Here is a 19257-nt window from a genome sequence, read left to right as displayed (position 1 = left end):
AATTGGGGCTTGCTTACACTTTCAAAGGATTAGTCCATGCTTGTCATGGCAGGGAGCATAGCAGCCAGCAGGCAGCCATGGCACTGGAGTAGTTTGGATTTTTGTTTTTTAATTTTGGAGGATTTCTTACTTGTTTACTATAGTCAGATAATTTATACCCCTTCTACTTCCTGCTGATGCTCCTCCACTCCCTCTAAAATTCATGACTTCTATGATTATTATTCTTATGGGTAGAAGGAGGGGTCTGACTATCACAAATTGTCCTCTGAATGCCATATGTGTGCTAAAAGAATGCATACACACACACACACACACACACACACACACTCACACACACACACACACACACACATTCTCCTGAGTCTTGTTAGTGTTATTCCTGTGTTTATGTTTGTAAGGGTGACCACTTGGTGTTGCATAACCTATCAGGGACCTCTTCCCTGGAAGACCCCTGTACCCAGATATATTTGGTCCTTGTGGAGCTCCTGTCCTCTCCAGGTCTTACTAACTCCCCCTTCTTTCATATGATTCCCTGCACTCTGCTCAAGGTTTGGTTATGAGTCTCAGCATCTGCTTTAATACACTGCTAGGTAGAGTCTTTCAGAGGCCCTCTGTGGTAGGCTCCTGTCCTGTCTCTTGTTTTCTTCTACATCCAATGCACATCCCATTTGTCTTTCTAAGTGAGGGTTGATCATCTTACCCCGGGTCTTCCTTCATGTTTAGCTTCTTTATTCTTTCACAGGTTTTTCTACAGGCCTAGCTGACTTGACACTCACTATATAGCCAACAGTAGCCTTGAACTCAAGGCAGTCCTTCTTCAAAATCCAAGTGCTAGAATTAGGGACACCACAACAAGATTGAATTCTTTCTTTGTCTTTCTTTGTTTCTTCTTTCTTTCTTTCTTTCTTTCTTTCTTTCTTTCTTTCTTTCTTTCTTTCTTTCTTTCCTTTCTTCCTTTCTTTTTTTTTAAATTTATTCTTTTTATATCCCTGTTGTAGCCCTCTCCTTCATCTCTTCCTGGTCCCAACCTCCCTCCCTCTTCCCCCCAACCCCCTTCCCTTATTCCACTGAAAGGGAGAGTCCTCCTTCCCTGCCATCTGGCCCTAGCTTCTCAAGTCTCATCAGGACTGCCTAGATCCTCTTCCTTTGTGACTTGGCAAGGCCAAATTGCCAAGGGGTAGGGATCAATAAGCAGGCAACCAAGTTCATGACGGAGACAACCCTGATCCCCTTACTTGGAGACTCACATGGAGACTGAGCTGTGAATCATCTACATCTGAGCAGGGGATCTAGGTCCTCTCCATGCATAGTCCTTGGTTGGTACATCAGTCTCTGAAGGACCCCCTGTGCTCAGATTTTTTTTTAGCTTTGTTGGTCTCCTTGTGGCACTCCTATCCTCTCTGGGTCCTTGTATCCCCCACACCCTTCTTCCATAAAACTCCCTGCACTCTGCCCAAAGATTGGCTGTGAGTCTCACCATTTGCTTCAATACCCTTTTGGATGGAGCCTTTCAGAGGACTTATAAAGTAGGCTCCCATCCTATTCCCTCTCTTCCACTGCTTCTGGTGTTTTCAGGATTGAATTATTAGTTTCAACAATTTTGAATATATTCCTTTGAGGTTTTTAACTTATACAATTATAGTAGCTGAAAACAGGATTTTATTTCTTTTTTAATGCCTCTTATTGCTAGTTCTTACCTACATGATTTGGCTATAACTCTTAGTACTTTATAGAACAAAATTGGTGAGAATGGGGATCCTTGTATTATTTCAGACTGTAGCTTTTATACCCTATAGTATATTGTTAGTGCGGGTTAAGTGGAGCCTTTCTTATATTGAGGGATATTTTCCCTATAGCTAATTTGTTTTTTTATTATGAACAAATGCTATGTATATAAACATTTTGTACATTTACTGAGATTGTTATATTATTTTTATCCTTATTGTTAATGCAGTGTGTCATATTTATTGAACTATATCAAACCATTCTTGGATCCCAGGGGTAAATCCTAGTTGATTAAGTCATGCTCAAGATGGGATCAAAATTCTCACCCAATGCACTTTGGAGTGCAGAAACTTGAGAACAAGATGTGCCACAAATGTAGGAAAAAATAATGGTTAAGAAAGAGGAGGAATTCAGTGAATGTTATTCCAAATCTGAGGAACAGAACCAGAAACTCAGAGCCAGGAAAAGAAAAGGGAAAAACCACTCCAGTCATTGGTTGGCCCTTCCTCAAATTCTGCTCTATCTTTTACCCTGGCACATCTTGTAGGCAGGACAAATTGTGCATCTAAGGTCTTATGGTTGAGTTGGTGACCTGGAAGTCTCCACTGGAAGTCTTGCCTGGTTATAGGAGATGGCTGGTTCAGGCTCCATATCCCCCCTTTCTAGGACTCTTAGCTGGGGTTATCCTCATGGATTCCTGGGAGTTTCTAGCTCCTTCAAGAGATGCCCCCAAAATCCAGTTGTCTCTCCCAGTATTCTCTTTCTCTGTCCTCATCCCTCCCCTTCACATCCCCACCTCTTCCCCCACCCAGTCCCCTCCTTCTATCCACCCCTGATGTCTAATCTATTTGCCCTTCTCAGTGACATTCAAGTTTTCCCCCTTGGGCCCTTCTTGTTACTTAGCTTCTTTGGATCTGTGGATTATACTATGGTCTAATATCTGCTTATAAGTGAGTACATACCATGTGCTTCTTTGTGGGTCTGGGTTACCTCACTCAGGACGATCTTTTTTATTTCCATCCATGTGCCTGCAAATTTCATGATTCCTTTCTTATCAGTAGCTGAGCAGCATTCCATTGTGTAAATGTACCACAATTTCTGCATCCATTCTTCAGTTGAGGGACATCTAGGTTGTCACCAGTTTCTGGCTATTACAAATAAAGCTGCTATGAAGATAGGTGAGCAAATGGCCTTGTTGTATGGTGGAGTATCTTTTGGGTATATGCCCAGGAGTGGTATAGCTGGCTCTTGAGGTAAAATTATTTTCCAGTTTTCTGAGAAAGTGTCAGACTGATTTCCAGAGAGGTTGTACAAGTTTGTACTCCCACCAGCAATGGAGGTGGGTTCCCCTGTCTCTACATCCTTGCCAGCTGTGTTGTCATTTGAATTTTTGATCTTAGCCATTTTGACAGGTATAAGATGGAATCTCAGGGTAGGTTTGATTTGCATTTCCCTGTGACTAAGGACATTGAACATTTCTTTTAAGTGTGTCTCAGCCATTAGATATTCCTCTATTTAGAATTCTCTGTTTAGCTTTGTACCCTATTTTTAAATTTTGTTATTTGGTTTGTTGGTATCTAATTTCTTGAGTTTTAAAATATCTTTTGGATATTAGCTGTCTCTCAGATGTGTGGTTGGTGAGGATATTTTTCCCAATCTGTAGGCTGTTGTTTTGCCCTATTGACAGTGTCCTTTGCCTTAGAGATGTTTTTCACTTTCATGAGGTCCCATTTATTAATTGTTGATCTTTGTGCCTGAACTGTTTGTGTTCTGTTCCGAAGTTTTCTCCTGTACCAATGTGTTCAAGGCTATTCTCTACCTTCTTTTCTATTGGATTTAGTGCATCCAGATTTATGTTGAGGTCTTTGATCCACATGGACTTCAGTTTTGTGTAGGATGACAGAGATATATCCATTAAAACCAGCACCATTTGTTGAAGATGCTTTCTTTTTTCCATTGTATAGTTTTGGCTTCTTTGTAGAAAATCAATTGTCCATAGGTGTGTGGGTTTTCTTGTGGGTCTTCAAGTAATTCCACTGATCAACCTATCTACACCCCTGACACTATTTGTGGTATTCTGCTATACTTGCAAACAGGAACCTAACATAAATGTCATCAGAGAGGCTTCACCTAACAAATGATGGAAATAGATGAAGAGACCCACAGCCAAACATTAGGAGGAGCTTGAAGGAATCCTGTGGAAGAAGTAACAGAAGGATTGAATGAGCCAGAGGGATCAAAGACACCACAAAATAACTTACAGAGTCAACTAACCTAGTCTATAGGGGCTCACAGAGACTGAACCACCAACTAGAGAGCATTCATGGAATGGACCTGCACATATGTAACAATTATACAGCTGGATGTTCATGTGGGACTTCTAAAAGCAGGAGCAGGGGCTGTCTCTGAATGCATTGCCTGCTTTAGGACACTTTTCTCTCACTGGGCTGCCTTCTCTGACCTCAGTGGATGAAGATTCACCTAGCCCTACTACAAATTGATATGCCAAAGTAGGTTGATATCCATGGGAGGCCAGCACTTTTTTGAGAAGAAGAGGAGGAGGGGCGGATCGGGGGTTGTGTGAGAGGGAGATACTAGGAGGAGAGGAAGGAGGGGAAGGAGGAAGGCTGTGTTTTAAAGTAAAAACAGTAACTTAATAAAAGGGGGAAAGAATAAAATCAAGAAATAGGTGAAATGACAAATGCAAATAAATTAGAGTCAATGTCAGCAGAAACTGGGATGAGTAGTTGGTTTGGGGGAAAGAATGTGAGAATGAAAGTATTCTTAGAAAGGTAGTGAAACAGATTAAAGATCATTAGTATGGTACTGATTATTGTTTGCAGCTTTGTTTCATAGAAGTCAGTGCAATGCTTAGATAGGTCAGATAGATTCAGGGAGCAAGGTAAGACCAGATCTCACATTTTCTGGATTAGGGGCACACTGCTGTGGGATTTACCTGAGGGAAAATTCTGACATATAAAAAGTGTTTTGAAGTGGCAGGAAAACTACCATAATAGCTCTACTAGTTAATGCCTATCCAATTTTACCAAGCGTAGCAACTGATTAGTATAAGTAGGAGTCAAATAATTCTCTCACTGTGTATTTTAGTTCCTCTTATAAAGTTTCCCAGGCAGATGGAGAGATATAGTTTGACTTTGATCAATATACTGGGATACATATTAAAAACTGTTTGACTGGGAAGCAATTGGAACTCAGAAGGTTGCCATTGCCTTCAAAGGCCACAGACATTATTGGCATGGTTATATAATGGTGCTGTGTCTGAAAGATAGAGGACAGTATGTCACATTTATGTCTGCCCTTGAACTGTTCAACAAACTGTATAATAGATCTTTTTATTAATTAAATTCTTTTTTATTCACTTTACATTCTGGTTGAAGCTCCATCCCTCCTCCCCTCCTGGTCTCACCTTCCATACTTTCTTCTTTCTCCCCTTCCTCCTGTGCCTCTTCATCATTAAAGAGGAGCTTCCTTTCCTATTCATGGCATCTCATCAAGTTGCATCAGGACTGAGCATGTCCTCTTCCCCTGCAGCTGCCTGGTAAGGCAGTCCTGCCAGGGGGAAGTAATCGAAAAACTGGCAAGTGTTCATAGGTGTGTGAGTTTATTTCTGGATCTTCTATTTGATTCCATTGATCTACCATCCTGTTTTTATGCCAGTACCATGTAGTTTTTGTTACTATTGCTCTGTAGAACAGCTTAAGATCAGGGATGGAGATACCTCCAGAGGAACTGTTGTTGTACGGGATTATTTTAGCAATTCTGTTTTTTTTTTCATATGAAATCGAGAATTGTTTTTTCAAGGTCTGTAAAAAATTGTATTGGTATTTTGATGGGAATTGTATTGGATCTGTAGATTGCTTTTGGCAGGATGGACATTTTCACTATGTTAATCCTACCAATCCATGAGCAGGGGAGATCTTTCCATCATCTGATATCTTCTTCAAAACGTTCAAACAGGTATTTCACTTGATTGGTTAGAGTCACACCAAGGTACTTTATGTTATTAGTGACTATTGTGAAGGGTGTTGTTTCCCTGATTTCTTTCTCAACGCTTTTGTTTTTTATATACACGAAGACTACTGATTTTTTTAAGTTAATTTCGTATCCAGCCACTTTGCTGAAGGAGTTTTTCAGATGAAGGAGTTCTCTAGCTGACTTTTTGGGGTCACACATGTATACTATCATATCATCTGCAAATAGGAGACTTGATTTTTGACAAAGAAGCCAAAACCATACAATGGAAAAAAGACAGCATCTTCAACAAATGGTGCTGGTCTAACTAGATGACTATATGTAGAAAAATGCAAACAGATCCATATTTATCACCCTGCACAAAACTAAAGTCTTAAGTGGATCAAAGACCTCAAAATAAAACCAGACACACTAAACCTGTTAGGAAAAAAAGTGGGGAAGAGCTTTGAACTCATTGGCACAGGAGACAACTTCCTGAACAGAACACCAACAGCACAGGCTCTAAGATCGACGATCAATAAAAGCAACCTCATGAAACTGAAAAGCTTCTTTAAAGCAAAGGACACTGTCATCAGAACAAAATGACAGCTTACAGACTGGGAAAGGATCTTCATCAACCATATATTTGACAGTTTGCTAATGTCCAAAATACCTAAAGAATTTAAGAAGTTAAATACCAACAAACCAAGTAATCCAATTAAAAATGGGGTACAGAGATAAACAGAATTCTCAGTAGAGGAATACAGAATGGCAGAGAAACACTTAAAGAAGTGCTCAACATCCTTAGTCATCAAGTAGATGCAAATCAAAATGACTCTGAAGTTTCACTTTACACCCATCAGAATGGCTAAGATCAAAAACTCAAGTGAAAACACATGCTGGAGAGGATGTGGAGAAAGGGGAACTCTCCTCCATTGCTGGTGGGAATGTAAACTGGAACAACCATTTTGGAAATCAATCTGTTGCTTTCTCAGACAATTCGGAATAGAGCTACCTCAAGATCCAGCTCTAGCTCTCTTAGGCATATATCCAAAACATGCTCAAGTACACAACAAGGACATTTGCTCAGCCATGTTTGTAACAGCTTTATTTGTAATAGCCAGAATCTGGAAACAACCTAGATGTCCCTCAACTGAGGAATGGATACAGAAATTGTGGCATATTTATACAATGGAATACTGCTTAGCTACTAAAAACAAAGGAATAATGAAATTTGCAGGCAAATGGTGAGAACTAGAAAAAAAAATCATCCTGAGTGAGGTATCCCAGAAGCAGAAAGACAGACATGGTATAGTCTCACTTATAAATGGATATTAGACATACAATATAGAATAATCATACTAAAATCTGTACACCTAAACAAGCTAATCAAGAAGTAGGACCCGGGGTAAGATGCTCAATCCTCATTCAGAAAGGCAAATGGGATGCACATCGGAAAAAGGAGAAGGACAGGAGCCTACCACAGCGGGCCTTTGAAAGACCCTACCCAGCAAGGTATCAAAGCAGATGCTGAGACTCATAGCCAAACTTTGGGCAGAGTGCAGAGAATCTTATGAAAGAAAGGGGAGATAAAAAGATCTGGAAGGGACAGGAGCTCCACAAGCAGAGCAACAGAACCAAAAATATCTGGGAACAGGGGTCTTTTCTGAGACTGATACATCAATCAATGTCCATGTACAGAGATACCATAGAACCCCTGCACAGTTATAGCCCATGGAAGCCCAGTCTCCAAGTGAGTTCCCTAGTAATGGGAACAGGGACTGTCTCTGACATGAACTCAGTGGCTGGCTCATTGATCACCTCCCCCTGAAGGGGGAGCAGCCTTACCAGGTCCCAGAGGAAGACAATACAGCCAGTCCTCCTGAGACCTGATAGGCTAGGGTTAGAGGAAAGGGGAGAAGGATCTCCCCTATCAATGGACTTGGGGAGGGGCATGGGAGGAGAATATGGAGGAAGGGTGGGGTTGGGAGGGGATGAGGATACTAAAGCTAGGATACAAGTGAATAAAATGTAATTAATAAAAATAAATTAAAGAAAACCTGGCATGTTAGTCTTTGTCTGATGCAGTCTCCACTTCCATTACTGCCCCAGTTCCATTACTGGAGGACCTACATGAAGACTCAGCTGTCCATCTGCTACATCTTTGTAGGGGCCTAGGTCCAGTTCAGTTCATGAGTTGTCCTTGATTGATGCTTCCATCTCTGTTAGTCCCTCTGGGCCCTGGTTGGTTGGCTCTGTTGGTCTTCTTGTGGAGCTCCTGTCACCACCAGGTCCTCTTCTCTTCCTTCTGACTTTTCCACAAGACTCCCTAAGCATCACCCAATGTTTATCTGTGAGTCTCAGCATCTGTTTTGAGGCCCTGCTGGGTAGAGTCTCAGAGGACAACTCTCTCAGGCTCCTGTCTGCTAAGCTTGAAGACAGGAGCCTGACAGAGTTGTTTTGTAGATCTTATTGACTGGACTATATTTACATTTTCTGACTTCTGTGGGTCCTCTCAGTACTATAGGATTTCTTACCAGAATGGGGAAATTATAGAAATGAAAGCCAGTATTCTGAATCACTATTTGGGTAACTAGTTTAGTACATTTAAACATGCAAATGTAGTACAATGTAAACAAAATCAGTGTGGCAAAGCAGACCTAGCCATTTTGTTTATGGAGTTATAACACTGCAGATGAACTTCCAGAACTTAAAGCACACTTACTGTTTACCTCTTGGTTCACATATATAGGACCCACATGTAGACCGAATATAGAGGGCTCTGAATAGTGCTTTTCAGAATCAGGATTTCAAATTTCACAACAGGGGACAAACAAAATTTCCTCAGTGCTGAGGGTGGAACCAGACTTTGCCACATGGTATATATGTGCTCTCCCATTAAGCTACATCCCTTGACCAAAACAGATAATCTTTTAAAAAATTTATTCATTTATTTATTCAATTTACATCTTGGTTGTAGTCCCTCCCTACTCTCCTTCCAGTCCCACCCTCTCCCCTCTATTTCTCAGTATAGGGGGCCCCCTATCGAGCCACCCCAGCTCCTTTAGTTGAATGAGGACTGAGCTCTTCCTCTTTCCCTGTGACCTGGTAAGGCAGTCTCATCAAGGGGAAGTGATCAAAAAGCAGAGTCCATGCCAGAGATAGCCCCCACTCCCCTCACTAGTGCTCCACATGAGGCCTCAGATGCCCATTGGCTACATATAAGTAGAAGACGTAGGTTCATTCTATACATAGCCCTTGGTTGGTGCTTCAGTCTCCAAAAGGCCTTCTGGGCTCTGGTTACTTGGTTCTGTTGATCTTCTAACTGCCACCATAGGATCCCATTCTCTCGTAACACTTGACCTGAGCACAGAAGGGGCCTGGGAGGAGTGTTTGTGTTACTTTCAGCTCTGGGGCATTTGTAGAAGCTCAGTGAGGGCTTTAAGCTTTTGGTCTAAGGAAGGTGGGAGCTATTGACTGCTTTGTGCAAAAGAAGGACAGAGATAATTCAGGTGCTAGTGAGTTAGATTCAGGGAGGAGGGGACCACAACAGAGATGTTGTCCAGGAGTCTAAGAAAGTACCATATTCTATAAAAACAGATCATCTTAGAGTTGTACTACTCCCAATATAGTGTTATGCCTTTAGGAGAAAGAAAATCAGATGAACTTTTTTTTTTTATGAAGTTCAATGAAATAAAATTTCCTATGGAATTTAGTGGTTAGGATAGGCTGATTAATTGTTTGAGCCTTTCATGACTGTCATTCTGAAACTGATCTTGCTGACATAAATCATATACTCAGTATATATTTGCTACATAGTGAATTTTTTACTTACCAACTACTTTCACAGTTTTGAGCAGACTATGGTGGCTGTTTAAGGTAGTATGCCAGAACCATATTCCCAAAGTTCAGGATAATCTTTCCAGGACATAGAATGCTCATTGAATAATATGTTCAGCTGTTAGTGGCTAGGTGAATAAGTACCTAATATCAGAGATTCCCCAAGATGGCCCATAGATTTGGTGATTTGCTAGACTCACAGGACTCAGCATAATTTCACTGCAGGATACAAATTATTGTAATGGCTTAGTGAAGTTAGATTTTAGGGGAAATAGAACACAGCTAGATTCTGGAGAACGCATTGTACAGGCTTTGTGTGCCTCTTTCCCTTTATGAAAGGTTATGCAAAATACACTTTCCTCCAGCAGTGAAAATACAGAAACACATATGAAATTATTATTTTTTTACCAAGGAAGCCTATTAGAATCTCAGCACCCCATATTTTTATTAGTGACTAATTACATAAATGTTCTGCTTAGTTCACACCAAAATGCCAGACTCTCAGAAGGAAGGCAGGTGTTCAGCATCTACCACATTGCTTGTGCAGAAAGTCTATGCACAGTGTGATACTCTAACCAGTTAACTGTTCCAACAACTTTATAATCATGCATTTCTTTTTAAAAATATATGTTTTTGTATTTTTCAAGTTACAGTCTTAGGCTCTGCACTGTTACAGTAATTTCCATGTCATAGATTATTTTCAGTGGGACTTGTTTACAGCCAATCCTTTCATCAACATTCTAATTCCCACATTTTTATTATTTTGGTGTTACTAGCCTAGAATGCTTCAAGTAAGATAGGTTGGCCAGTTGCCTGTCTTTGCCTCCCCAACTCTAAGATTATAATTGTGCTTCACACCAGCTTTTCTACATTGAGTTCTGGGGGTGGAACTCTGGCCTCATGCTTGGAAGGCAAGTACTTTATTTCTCAAGCCATCATCTCCCCAGGCCTTTGCATAATTCTTTAAAGGCATCTGTGCAATGACAGATGCCAATAAGCATGCACTTCTAAAGATAGCAATGTCAGGTCTGCTGTATCAGGTCTTTAATATGTACTGTCCTTCCTTTGTCTTAGAACTAATATTGATGATAAGTTTGTTCCCAGGTCAGATAATCATTCATGCTAAGATTCTTCTGTTACTTCCAAACATTTAGAGCCTGTGTTGAGTCCAAATTCACAGGGAAAAGAAACATTACATTATTTTAAAAGGAAATCAACCTCACTTGGCATACACAATTTTTCTGATATACTAAAGTGTTATGATTGTTATACCTGTAAGGAACCCTTCGGGATAATGTATATATGCCTTGAAAATTAGTTTCTTTTTGTAACATTGAGTCATTGCTTTTAAGCATGACCAGCCTTTTTGAGAATTAAAGACATAGTGCATATATGTCAGAGAGCTAGCTGATATTTACTTATTAGATTATTTATTTATTTATTTATTGGTATATGGTATTTGGTTTTTCAAGACAGGGTTTCTTGGAGTAACCTTGGCTGTCCTGGATTCACTTTGTACACCAGACTGGCCTTGGACTCACGGAGATCAGCCAGTCACTGCATCCTGAGTGCTGGGATTACAGGTGTGTGCCACCATGCCCAGCTTCACTGGCATTTTTTTAATATTTAAAAAGTTTTTTAAGATTACAATATAATTGTACAATAATAAGAGAAGAAAACATTTTACAAAATTAAGCAAATCAAAAGAGAGAGGTATTTCAGTATATACTTTTCTGGGTGTGAGTATATGTGGATGTATGCCTAGATTGGACATGGGGAAAACATGTCATGGTTTGCTTTGCTCTCACAAAACTATATAGTTCCTAACTTATTATGTAAACAATGGAATTGCATTTTATTTGAAAGGATAATTTTATTCTGAGGGCACAAAAAGGAACCAAGGACAGAGAGGGAATTGGCTGGTGTAAAAGGTTGGATCTGGGTTGGCCAATACTAGAAGTTTTCAGTTCTGTAGTTCTTACCTCCTCTGGACAGTTTATGGCATGGTTGTTAGGCAAGGATGTTGATGAAACTATCAGCAACTCCAGAATTATCAAATTCCTTGATTATTTTGAGGAATTCTCAGTATATTTTTTGAGTTATTTTTCAGAAATTCTGTGCAATCATATTGCTCAACAAACAGTTTGAAGACTATTATTTCAGGCTCTTAAAATCACATTCCTCAAGGTTGAAGGAGAGGCAGTAGTTGCTGTAATTTATCTAAATCAAGAGTGTGATTTACTTTTAGCTCATATATCAATTACAGCTTCTTTTCCATTGGGAATTTAGTTAAATATAGCTTGGTTCTTCAATTTCACAACCTGTATAGTCCCTGAATCCTTTTCATTATTTCTTTGAATGTTCAATCATATGCTTCTTTGCTGTTGAGAGACCAAAAACAGATGTTAGTAGTAGTCTAAATCAGAATTATATTGGGCAGAATTATGAGAAGGAATGAGGGGAACCATGCATGTGCATGGAGTTACTAGGGAAGGGACAATAAAAGTGTTGTAAAATTGATTGCAGTGATGAGTAAGCTTCTCTAAATTTACAAAATAACATTGAAATGGGCAAATTGTATGTTATATGAATCATAGCCTTATAAAACTGTTACTTTTTAAGAAGTAAAGGTATGTATGGTATTATTAGATTTTTTTCAGCTTACTACCAGTAGAGCTGAGGCACTTTGCCACCATCAGTGTATGAGTGCCTATTTCATCAGAGCCTCTGAGTGTGTTATCGTATTTTTTTGGCCAGTCTGATAGCTGAGAAATAGTGTCTCTATACATATTTTACTTTGCATTTTCTTTTTTATTTAATAAAGTTTATTCACTTTGTATTCCAGCTGTAGCCCCCTCCCTCATTCCCTCCTTCCCTCTTCTCCTCCCATGCCCCTCCCCAAGTCCACTGATAGGGGAGGTCTTCCTCCCCCTTCCCTCTGACCCTAGCCAATCAGGTCTCATCAGGACTGGCTGTATTGTCTTCCTCTGTGGCCTGGTAAGGCTGTACCTCACCCCATCAGGGGGAGATGATCAAAGAGTCAGCCACTGAGTTTATGTCAGAGACATTCCATGTTCCCATTACTAGGGAAGCCCACTTAGAGACTGAGCTACCATGGGCTTCATCTGTATAGGCATTCTAAATTATCTCCATGCATGGTCCTTGGTTGGTGTATCAGTCTCAGAAAAGACTCCTATGCCCAGATTTTTTGATTCTGTCACTTTCCTTGTGGAGCCCTGTCCCCTCCAGATCTTTCTATCTCCCTCTTCTTTCATAAGATTCCCTGCATTTTCAAAATTTTGAGTGTGTTTGAACATCTTTTCATGCTCGAAAACAGGCTTTTGTGGATTATTTCTTCATATCTTCCCCTAGCTATTCTATTGGAGTTTTGTTATTGTTGTTTGTTTGTTTGTTTTGCTCAGTTTGTAGCAGTTTGTTATATGTTAGGGATATTAGTACTTGTCTGTTATGCCCATGCTTAGATATTGTTGATTCTCTGCTCTAGAACTTCATGCACTTAACCACAACTTTCCCTTTACTATTTGAGATGGATCAAATACTCATCATAGAATTATTTGAATGTAGTAGAAATCATTTAAACTCGTCATCACAGTATCATGTTTTTACATTCATGTTCCCATAGAGCTCTGCTAGTAGTAGGAGAATAGAGTTCGGTAAATAGCTAGGTGCACTATCCTAGTAGATTTGGAAAGTCTTTGCATTTAAGACTCTGCTATACATTTTTTTAAACATCTGCATTCCAAAGAGAAGAATCCAATTTAAAAATCATTCTGACTACTGTCAATGCTAAAAAATAACATGGCAGAATCACCCTCCTTTGGATAATAAGACTTCATGGTTTGATAGTTACTTTTTAGAAGGCAGTGAAAGAATGCCACTATTCTGTTTCCCGGACTGTAGATCAGCTTATGAAAGAAAAGCTATAAAGCTTTTGTTTTGATACATTCTTATCTGTTCCACTGTCAGGTTCTTTCTGGCTCCCTCATTAATTTTTCTTTTGGAATGAACCTACATTATTATTATTATTTTTGGCTGGCCTTTGATAGCCTGTAGTCACCTTCTTCCTGACAGTTTGGAAGTTTCTTTAAAAAGTAAACATGCAATTACTTTATGTTGTGTTTTATACTCTTCTCAAAAACTCCTGTTGACTGAGCTGCCATAGTAAGAGGAACAGGGACTGTCTCTGACATGAACTCAGTGGCCAGCTCTTTGATCTCATCCCTCGAGGGTGGGGGGAGCAGCCTTACCAGGCCACAGAGGAGGACAATGCAGCCAGTCCTGATGAAACCTGTTAAACTAGGGTCAAATAAAAGGGAAGGAGGGCCTCTCCTATCAGTGGACTTGGGGAAGGGCATGGAAGGAGAAGAGGGAGGGAGGGCGGGATTGGGTAGGGTAATGGAGGGGGCTTCAGCTGGGATACAAAGTTAATAAATTGTAATAAATTAAAAAAAACTTGTTGAAATTTAATTGTCCTTTGATACCCTGGTAGGTAGTCTTTCAGAGGTCCTCTGTAGAAGGCTGCTGTTTTGTTCCTTGTCTTCTCCTACTTCCAGTGTTTATCCTATTTGCCCTTCTAAATGAGGATTAAGCATCTTTCCTAGGGTCTTCCTCATTGTTTAGTTTCTTTAGGGGTATAGATTTTAGATACTGAGACTCATAAGCCAAACTTTGGGCAGAGTGCTGGAATCCTTATGGGAGAAGAGGGAGATAGAAAGACCTGGAGGGGACAGCAACTCCACAAAGAGAACAACAAATCCAAAATACCTGGACCCAGGGGAGGCCTGCAGAGACTGATACTCCAACTAAGGAGCATGAATGGAGATAACCTAGACCCCATTTCAAAGGAAGCCTATTTGTTGCTCAGTTTCTAAGTGGGTTCCCTAGTAAGGAGAACAGGGACTGTCTCTGACATGAACTCAGTGGCTGGCTCTTTGATCACCTCCTCCTGGGGGGCACAGCCTTGCCAGGCCACAGAGGAAGATGATACAGCCAGCCTTGATGAGACCAGATAAGCTAGGGTCAGATAGAAAGGGAGGAGGTCCTCCCTTATCAGTGGACTAGGGAGAGGGCATAGGGGGAGAAGAAGATGAGGAGTCAAAGGAGGGGGCCGCAGCAGGGATACAAAGTGAATAAATTGTAATAAATATAAATATATAAGTAAATTAAATTTAATAAAGAAACTTAATTGCCATTCTAACAGTGTTGAAAAGTAGGACCTTTAAGAACTGATTAGGCCAAGATGTTCTGTTCTACTGAATGGATTAATGACATCATCACAGGAGTAGGTTAGTTATTGAAGGAATGAACTCCTGAAAAAAAAAAAAGTGGATACATGCAGTCTGATGTTTTTGTATGCCTTTTACATAATTCTTACTATTCCAATATGTTAGAAAAGTACAAAGGTCTTCATGAGATGAGAGTGCCATGATTTTGAATGTCTCAGTCCTTAGAACCACAAGCAAAGTAAATTTCTGTTCACTCTAAGTTATCAATGCTATGTTTTTCTTTTATAATATCAGAAAATGGATTAAGACACCATAGGACACAGAAATTGAATTTTGGAACATTTATACCAGATAAATGAAAATGTATGGCCCAACATTTAATTCTACACGAAAGTTCATAAGTGGTTTTTTTGTACTAACAAAAAATTATTAAGAATGTTGAAATCCTTCAATAAATTAGTTTCTCAACAAAGTACAGTGTGTGCATTCATAGAATACCATTCAGTAATCAATACGAATGAACTATAGATATAAATAACTGAACAATTCTTAAGGGCAATGTGTTATATTTTTAAATTTTACTTATTTTTATTTTATGTGCATTGGTATTTTGCCCGTATATAAGTATATATTAGGGCATCAGATCCCCCAGAACTAGAGTTACAGATAGTGGTGTGCTGCTATGACAGTGCTGGAAATTGAACTCCGATCCTCTGGAAGAGCAGCCAGTACTCTTAACCTCTGAGCCATCTCTCCAGCTCAGCCTCATGTTGTATTTTTTTTAGAGCCAATCTCACAATGTTGTATAGAGCATTATTCTATTTATATATCCTTCTTTTTAATTGAATTTTTATTTTTTACATTAATTGCATTTTATTTGCTTTGCATTCCAGCTGTAGCCCCTCTCTCATTCCCTCCCAATCCGACCCTCCTTCCCTCATCTCCTCCCATGCCCATGCCCCTCTCCAAGTCCACCTTTAGGGGAGGACCACCTCCCCATCCATCCGAACCTAGCTTATCAGGTCTTATCAGGACTGGCTGCAATTGTCCTCCTCTGTGTCCTGGCAAGGCTGCTCCTCCCTCAAGGGAGGTGGTCAAAGAGCCAGCCACTGAGTTAATGTCAGAGACAGTCCCTCTTTCCCTTACTAGGGAACCCATTTGGATACTGAGCTGCCATGGGCTACATCTGAACAGGGGTTCTAGGTCACATCCATGAATGTACCTTGATTGGAGTATCAGTCTCAGAAAATACTCATGAGCCCAGATATTTTGGTTCTGTTGCTCTCCTTGTGGAGCTCCTGTACTCTCCAGGTCTTACTAACTCCCCCTTCTTTCATATGATTCCCTGCACTCTGCCCAAAGTTTGGTTATGAGTCCTAGCATCTGCTTTGATACACTGCTAGGTAGAATCTTTCAGAGGCCCTCTGTGGTAGGCTCCTGTCCTGCTTCTTGTTTTCTCCTTCTTCCAATGTCCTTCCCATTTGTCTTTTTAAGTGAGGATTGATCATCTTACCCAGGGTACTCCTTCTTGTTTAGCTTCTTTAGCTGTACAGATTTTAGTATGTTTATCCTATCTTATAGGTCTAGTATCCACTTACAAGTGATTATATACCGTGTGTCTTTCTGCTTCTGGGATACCTCACTAAGGATGATCTTTTCTAGATCCCACTATTTGCCTGCAAATTTCATGATTTCCTCATTTTAATTGCGGAGTAGTACTCCATTGTGTAAAAGTACCACAATTTCTGTATCCATTCCTCTGTTGATGGACATCTGGGTTGTTTCCAGGTTCTGGCTATTATGAATAAAGCTGCTACCAACATGTTTGAACAAATGTCCTTGTTGTGTACCTGAGCATATTTTGGATATATGCCTTGGAGTTGTATAGTTGGATATTGAGGAAGCGCTATTCCTAATTATCTGAGAGTGATTTCCAAAGTGGTTGTACAAGTTTACATTCCCACCGGCAATGGAGGAGGGTTCCCCTTTCTCCACAACCTCTTAACATGTGTTGTTACTTGAGTTTTTGATCTTAGCCATTCTGATGGGTGTAAGGTGAAATCTCAGGGTTGTTTTGATTTGCATCTCTCTGATGGCTAAGGATATTGAACATCTCTTTAAGTATTTCTCTGCCATTCTCTATTCTTCTACAGACAATTCTCTGTTTAGCTCCGTACCCCATTTTTTTAATTGAATTGCCTGTTTTATTGCTTCTTAATTTTTGAGTTCTTTATATATTATGGATAGCAACCATCTGTCAGATATAGGGTTGGTGAAGATTCTTTCCCAGTCCGTAGGCTGTTGTTTTGTTCTGATGACAGTGTCGTTTGCTTTACAGAAGCTTTTCAGTTTCATGAGCTCCCATTTATAAATTGTTGCTCTAAGAGCTTGTACTGTTGGTGTTCTGTTCAGGAAGTTGTCTCCTGTGCCAATGAGTTCTAAACTCTTCCACACTATTTCTTCCACCCAATTTAGTGTATCTGGTTTTATGTTGAGGTCTTTGATCCACTTGGACTTTAGTTTTCTGCAGGATGATAAATATGTATCTATTTTCATTTTTCTGCATGTGGACATCCAGTTGGAGCAGCACTATTTGTTGAAGATGCTGTCTTTTTTCCACTAATTGGTTTGGCTTCTTTGTCAAAAATCATGTATACATAGGTATGTGGGTTTATTTGTGGGTTCTCTACTCGGTTTTTTTCTCCTTCAGTTTGTTATATGGTGGATTACATTGATGGATTTTCATATATTGAACCACCCCTGCATGCCTGGGATGAAGCCTATTAGGTCATGGTGAATGATATCTTTTATGTGTTCTTGGATTCAGTTTGCAAGTATTTTATTGAGTATTTTTGCATCAATGTTCATTGATGGTTCAGTGTTCAATGGTGATTCCATTGATCCACCATTCTGTTTCTATGCCAATACCATGCAGTTTTTAGTACTATTTCTCTATAATACAGCTTGAGGTCAGGGATAGAGATACCTCCAGATGATCGGTTGTTGTACAGGATTGTTTTGGAAATTCTGTTTTGTTTTTTTGTTTTGTTTTGTTTTCTTTTTCCATATGCAGTTGAGAATTATTCTTTCAATGTCTGTAAAGAATTGTATTGGTATTTTGATGGGAATTGTATTGAATCTGTAGATTGCTTTTGGCAGAATGACCATTTTCATTATGTTAATCCTACCAATCCATGAACACAGGAGATCTTTACATCTTCTGATATCATCTTCAATTTCTTTCTTCAGAGACTTGAAGTTTTTCCCAAACAGGTCTTTCACTTGCTTGGTTAGAGTCACACCAAGGTACTTTATGCTATTAGTGGCTATTGTGAAGGGGGTTGTTTTCCTAATTTCTTTCTTGGCCCTTTTATCTTTGGTATACATGTGGGCTTCTAATTTTTTTGAGTTAATTTTGTATCCAGCTACTTTGCTGAAGGTGTTTATCAGCTGAAGGAGTTCTCTGGTTGAATTTTTGGGGTCGCTTGTGTATACTAACATATCATCTGCGATTAGTAATCCTTTGATTTCTTCCTTTCCAATTTGTATCCCCTTGATCTCCTTTAGTTGTCTTATTGCTCTAGCTAGGACTTCCAGAACTACGTTGAAGAGATATGGAGAGATTGGGCAGCCTTGTGTTGTCCCTGATTTCAGTGGGAATGATTTAACTTTCTCTCCATTGAGTTTGATGTTGGCTATAGGCTTGCTATATATTGCCTTTACTATCTTTAGGTATGTGCCTTGTGTTCCGTATCTCTCCAAGACATTAAACAAGAATGGGTTTTGGAGTTTGTCAAATGCTTTTTTGGCATCTAAGGAGATGATCATGTGTGTTTTTTTTTCTCCTTCAGTTTGTTTATGTGGTGGATTACATTGATGTATTTTCATATATTGAACCATCCCTGCATGCCTGGGATGAAGCCTATTAGGTCATGGTGGATGATATCTTTTATGTGTTCTTGGATTCAGTTTGCAAGTATTTTATTGAGTATTTTTGCATCAATGTTCATAAGAGAGATAGGTCTGGAGTTCTCTTTGTTGGTTGGGTCTTTGTGTGGTTTAGGTATCAAGGTGACTGTGGCTTCATAGAATAAGTTTGGTAATGTTCCTTCTGTTTCTATTTTGTGGAATAGTTTGAAAAGAATTGGAGTTAGCTCTTCTCTGAAGGTCTGGTAGAATTCTGTGGCACTGGGCTTTTTTTTTGGAAGGGAGACTTTTGATGACTGTTTCTATTTCCTTGGGAGATATAGGACTATTTAATTGATTTACCTGTTCTTGATTTAATTTTGTTCAATGGAATCTATCAAGAAACTTGTCCATTTCATTTAGATTTTCAAATTTTGTGGCATACAGGCTTTTGTAGTAACACCAAATGATTGGATTTCTTCCGTGTCTGTTGTTATGACCCCCTTTTTGTTTCTGATTTTGCTGATTTAGACAGTTTCTCTCTGCCTTTTTAGTTAGATTGGCTAAG

The sequence above is a fragment of the Meriones unguiculatus genome, chromosome X (genome assembly GCF_030254825.1).
Source record: "Meriones unguiculatus strain TT.TT164.6M chromosome X, Bangor_MerUng_6.1, whole genome shotgun sequence".
NCBI lineage: Eukaryota > Metazoa > Chordata > Mammalia > Rodentia > Muridae > Meriones > Meriones unguiculatus.
Note: the sequence above shows the minus strand (reverse complement) of the source record.